Source organism: Elephantulus edwardii, unplaced genomic scaffold, assembly GCF_000299155.1.
Source record: "Elephantulus edwardii isolate Elephantulus edwardi_28Jun2011 unplaced genomic scaffold, EleEdw1.0 scaffold00040, whole genome shotgun sequence".
Taxonomy (NCBI): domain Eukaryota; kingdom Metazoa; phylum Chordata; class Mammalia; order Macroscelidea; family Macroscelididae; genus Elephantulus; species Elephantulus edwardii.
In genome coordinates, this window is record NW_006399790.1 from 11,131,360 (window position 1) to 11,137,786 (window position 6,427).

Consider the following 6,427-nt stretch of genomic DNA (forward strand, 5'->3'; position numbering starts at 1 on the left):
GAAATGTTCTTTCTTTCTTGTGCATGTCTGTGTACATTTACATTGAATGCACACAGAGCTGAAACAACTCTGAGTAGGCACTGCTAGTACATTTTCCCTCCTTGATAATTTAAATGAAAATCTTCTTAATATATTATTATAACAAGTGACATGTCAAATGATTTTTCAAGTTGTTCTTAGAGTCTGAAATTCAGAAGCCTTAAAACATTGTATAGATCTTAGAAGCCTTGTAATTATACAAAGAATTCTTTCCTTTTTTTTAATGGATTGATCCAAGTCAGAGGAATAGTATTGAAATTGTCAAGCAAATGTAATTAGTTTCAATAAGATAACTGTGACATACACTTCCCCCTATGCTCAAAGGCTTTCATGGTGCGTAGAACAGAAGCCAGTGGGAAAAGTGAACTTGCCAAGGAGCAAAATTATTGAATAACTTAGTCTAGGATCAGGACGTATTTCGGGGCACAATGAGTAGAAAGCAATATGGGAAGGCAGTAACCATATGTTGCTGTAAGAGACAAGAATCCTGGTTCCTAGGGAACTTCCATTTGACAAGAGAACCCTGGTGGTGTAGTGGTTAAGTGTTTGCCTGCTAACTGAAAGGTCCACGGTTTGAACCCACCCAGTCACTCCATGGGAAAACAATGAATGAGACTTGCTTCTGTAAAGATGACAGCCGATGGCATACTTGGATGTCCTGTGCGTAAGGATTGACTCTGAGGCAGCAGCTTTGGGTTGGGTCCATTTTGACTGGTTGTGTAGATTGGGCTAGTGCTTCTTTCTTTCAGTTTTAATTGCCTTGTCAGCAAAATGATTTTATGTGTTTTGTTTGTTTGTTTCTCGGTGTTTGGTTTTTTTTTTTTTTTTAACCTGCCTGAAGGGAGACAGAGCAAAGGAGATCTGGAAAACCTTTCCCAATAAAAGGTCCAAAGTTTTAATCTTTCCTCTTTGATTTTCCCTTTTCCCAGTATGAATCTTTCTTTCATGAATTTGGTTAAACCCTTTTGGAATCTATATTTTGGGCTTAAGGGTAATGAGCTCCATTGAAATTTTACTTCCTTTTTCTTTAAAATTCATTCACTTATCATAGAAGTGTGGAATAAAACTAGTGTTCTAAGAATTGTGTCCGATCTGCCCAGTTCCTTGGTAACACTAAGCCCCAGACTGGTAAGTAAAGAGCTATGGGTAAAGGGAAAATAAATCTAGGCTTTGTTTTCAGTTCTTCCCTAAATCACTTACATTTACGATCCATGAAGCCTTTTCTTTCAGAATTTAAAATTGACTCCTCCAAACCTCAGTTTAATAAAAATTAATCTAATTTATTTTTATTGTTGTCAGATAACTTGCAGTTCTCAGAGCTGTATATTTGTTATGATTCTTAATTACATTATAAATTTTTGTGATCATTGCAAAAAAACAACAATGGTATTATATAACATAAAAGAGTGAATCTAAATCACAGCAGTGGAAGATAATATAAAGTATATTCATAATCCAAGAAAATGGAACTTGCCCACTGCAAATATTAATTATGAGAACAATCATCTGAGCAACATCACTTATTTCAGGGACAGGAAATAACTCTGAATCTCCTGCCACTATTGTTTTACAAACCAAATGATATTTGTTTTGAGCCAGAAGATGATATGTGATTTTTAAATTGAATTACTTTTTAAATTAAATTTTCTTTTAGATTTCAGCAAGTCAGGACTATGAATAACTCTAAATTAATGGTTCTTCAAATATATTTCTATAGCTAACATAAAGCCATCTCAAATCCTGCGTGGAGATTATTTTGTTTTGGTTTTTTTTCTCCTTAAACAGGAATTAAAATCTATATTTTATGAGATGAAAGTGCCAATTTTTGTTTCTTCCTTCATTTATTCAACAATTACTTTGAAGCTGCCTTCTTTGGAATAGGAACTATATGCAGTGCTAGAATATCAGAGTGATTAAGACAGATGTGATTCCTGGCCTCATAGAATTTAAAGTCTAGTAACAAGATAAAGTAAGGGAGCACTGGTGGCCTAGTGGGAAGAAGCTGTTCTGCAATCCTGAAGGCACACAGTTCGAGGTCACCAGCTGCTCCAAGAGAGGATGGCCAATTGCCTCCCATGTACTATACCACCTAGAAGAATGTTTCCCCAAATAAACCAATGTAAACCAGGCCTGAGGGCCACAGATTAAAATCACCCACCTTGGGCTTGGTAGCATCAGAGTTAGGAAATCTAATTTCTACACTAGGCCCTAATTGAAATTAGCTTTGAGACCTTGATTAGGTCCCTTATCTTCTTTGAATTCAGATTTCCTATATTGAGAGGGGGGAAAAAATGGAGCCAGCAGACTTGGATTAAATAATCCCTTCTGTAGGTTAGGTTAAGGTGAAGGGAAGAAGGGAGGGGGCAGAAAAAGGGGAACTGAGAAATCATTAGGATAGCAGAGGTTAGTGGGCAGGACAGGTGAAGGAACAGGTAAGATTCAATGTAGAGTTGAAAAGATGAGGTGATCATAGGCTTTGTTGTTTTGTACTATCGAGTTGAAACTGATGCACAGCTGATCCTTAAGCAGGTTTTCAGAGGAAGTAAATCACACAAGAATTGATTTCCTATCTTTCTTCCCAGAGCAAGCTGGTTGATTCAAAACCTGTACCTTTGATTTCCAACCCTCCATCTGCACCCCACTGGCTACCAGCAGTCAGGAAATAAGGAGCCATATTCCACTTGGAAAATCTGTAGTTTGGGACCTCTCCTAACTATTGAGGATTAATGATGTCAGTTTGAGGACTAAGGCGAGTCTCATTCTGGCCATGGTCTTTCCAATCACTGGCTATGCATCTGAGAGCTGGACAATGAATAAGGATGGCCTTGAGCTGTGGCTTTGGAGAAGAACACTGAACATCATATGAATAGACAAAAGAATGAACAAATATGTCTTGGACAGGATGCAGCCAGAGTACTCTTTGGAGTCAAGAATGATGAGGCTTTGCTAGGAGTGGTTATTCCTTGGAGAGGGACATGATGCTAAGAAGGGTGAATAGTCAGCGAAAGAGAGGAAGACCCTCAACCAGGTGGATTAATGTGGTGACTGCTGCACTGGGCTCTTGAGTATCAGGAAGTATGAGGATGGTGCAGGATAGAACAGGGTTCAGATCTGTAGTTCATAAGGTCGCTATGAGTCCTACTTGACTCAACAGCACCTAACAACCTCTGGATACCTTGCTGCTGTTGTTATGATATATGAATGATTGTATAAAACACAATGTACTTGAATAAAATGCAACGTATATGAATGATTGTACACAAACCAATTAGTGTCCAAAAAAATTAAGTTGAAATTTATTGCAATACTCTAATAGTACTTTGAAGGTAGCAAGCAAGTAGAGTTAACAGAACAAACTAGGGATGTGGGCGGTTGGGTGGCAGCATCATGCAAGAATTATTGTCAAGATTCAGTGACTGGCTGTGTGTGGTAGATGGACGAGAGGGACGGTCAAACTGTCTTAAAAGCATCACCTCTGAGTGACTACATAAATGATGTTGACGACAACAGAGAAAAAGAAGTTGGTGAAGAAGAGAAGTTGTCAGGAAAGGGAGAGGAGAGTTAGGATGATGCAATGTTCTGTTGGTAATTTCTAGGGGAAGGGAGTGGACAGCATGTCAAAGTGATTGCAAACTGAGCATCAGGGAGAAAGGTGTTGGTGTTTACAAGATGTACGCTATAAAGAAAATGAACGCACACGTGCGCGCGCACACACACACACGCACGTGCACGTGAACCAGGCATTTTTTTTTCTCCTTTATATCCAGTTTCATCTCTGGAGGCTTAGCAAAACCAGGAAGGAAGCACAAAGTGTCATGATCCACCCAGGAGACCTTTGTTCACTAATACCTCTCATTGTTAGTAAGGACTGATTAAGAAACTTTGGAGAGAGAATAAGGTATGAAGGGGTTTGTGGATGTGTTGAAAGCCAGATCTCTGAAGCAAAGTACAAGTGGAAGACCCTCCTCCAATATCTCAGTCTCAGGTGGATACCTTGCTGTTCAAAATAGATTCTCTGGTGTGGTCAGTGAGCAGCTCAGCATTCTACTGCTCTTGATTTTTCTGTATGCACAGAATCTGCAGAGCTGCTTGGCAATTATCTATCTCTTGGGTTGTGTTGTGTTTTGTTCCCCCTTCCTCCCCCCTGTTTCCTTTCCCCCTGTCATGTTTAATTTCACAACCATTTTCTTGAAAATGAGGTTGGATAGAGCTGAGATGTGTTGTGTCTCATCTGTCGCAACATATTGAAAGGCGCTCACGATTGTGTACAGATTGTGTAACACCTTTAGATGAATCTTATTTCCTCCCCTTAGATGGTGCTAATAGGGTATGAAAGGAAAACATGATTACATAAGATGATTATTATGGGCCTGTGTAAAAGGCCTGGAGCCACTTGAATGGCTTGGAATTAAAAACAAATGTCTTTCCTGAGAAGTTTATATTACTACCTCAGAGTTGACAACCTATTTCTTGTATCAGCTGGAGTCCTAAGACATTTGCCCTCTTTCTCCTTCTTCTTCTTTGTCCTAGAGACTTCTCAAAATCTCCGCAAAAAGTGAAAGGGAATAAAAACACATCTTATCTAGTCCAAATGTCAGAGATGGTTAGTTTCCTTAATGCATACAAATAGTCTTGTTATCTGCTGGCGCTGTGGTTTCGGTGTCAGTGACACACTTGCAAAAGGTGTAACATACACAGTCTGGAAAAAAAAACCAACAAAACCACCCCAACCCCACAACATTGTTAAAGTTTTATGTTGTCAGGGAGGTTGCTTAAGTACTCTGCCACTCGGCCCCAGAACCTTGAGTGCAATTGTAAGTGGGGTTGACCTGTCCCAGATAGTGTCCAAGAAAATGACCATCAGGCTTTCTTACTGTGTAGAGATGACTAAAAAGTGAACTGGGATTTACAGAACAAACACTATGGCAGGACAGTTTGCTAAACAGTTAAGAATGCATGTGTATATCTATACTGAACATGGGAGGCTCTGCTATTAATAATCTAATTCCTCTGTACCTTAAATTGTTCATTGTTGCTTTTAAAGCTTTCACCGCTTGAAGTGAAGAACAATTCTCTGTTCTCATCTGGTTCACATTTCTTTACTTTTCAATTCGTCCAACTTCTTCTGATCCTTGTTAGAGTGCCCGGAGCTGTTCTTGCCCTGTGCTGCTCTGCCCTGAGGGTGTTCTCCACCAGGACCCTTCATTTCAGTCCCTGATTATACGCTTGCTCAAAAATAATTTTCGGTTCAGACTATTTATCAATTTTGTTCCTAAAGAAGCTTGGATTCTCTCCGAGATGCCAGCTATGTGTTACTCATTACATGTGGGATGAGGGGGAGTGTGACTTCTCACATGTTATTTGACCCTTTAGCTTTCTATTTCTGTCTCCTGTAACTGTTCTTTGTTTTCTGAGGAGCTGCCTCTGTCTATTCTGCGAAGTTAGAAGCAATGTTTTAAATCTGGCTTATCTTGATAGAGAAACAAATTTACAAATTGGATCTAAACTGTAATGGCTCAAGCTTTGGATGCCATGGTTGTTATTATTATGTGCTGTCGAGTTGCCTGCGACCGCATATACAGCAGCTCTGAAGCCTGCCCTGTCCATTGATTCTGACACACCTACCTTCATTGCCCCGGTTACTGTATCAATCCATCTCACTCTGGGTCGTCTTCTCCTGAGGTGTCCCTCCTCCATTCCATGCATCATGTCCTTACCATTGCTTGGATGCCACAACATTTTCTGCTCAACACTATTAAATATCACATCCCCTACTCCATCTCTGGATCTAGTACTCCAAGACTTTATTACTTCATACCTGCTGCTCTGTGGACTAAATTTGATCTTACTGACACAAAACTAGACATGGCTTCTGCTTTGGAACAGGAGGAAAGGACATGATATTATGAGAGAGAAGATACTTTCTCCTTAGCGTTGCTCCTTAAGCGTAGTGACATTCATAGTTGAGACTGTGAATATATTTTTACTGTTTTATTTAGTTAGTGCCTAGGCAGAGTCATGACTGGGTTTGATTCTTTTGTATCTTTTGTTAATATGTCAGCAGATTAATATGTCTGCATGGAACATCACATTAAAACTTCGAGCAAAAAAAAAATTTAAAAAAACAAACTTCGAGCAACTGTTGTTGTTGTTGTTATTATGTGCTGCCGAGTCGCTTGCAACTCATAGTGACCCTATGTACAACAGCCATAAACTCTGCTCTGTCCTGTGCCAATCGCACTGTCTCTGATACTCCCATCCCAATCATCCCAGTCACTGAATCAATCCATCTCATAGAGGGCCTTCCCCTCCTGCACTGTCCCTCCAACCTCCCAAGCATGATGTCCTTCTCCAAGGACCGGTCTCGCCTTACAACATGTCCAAAGTA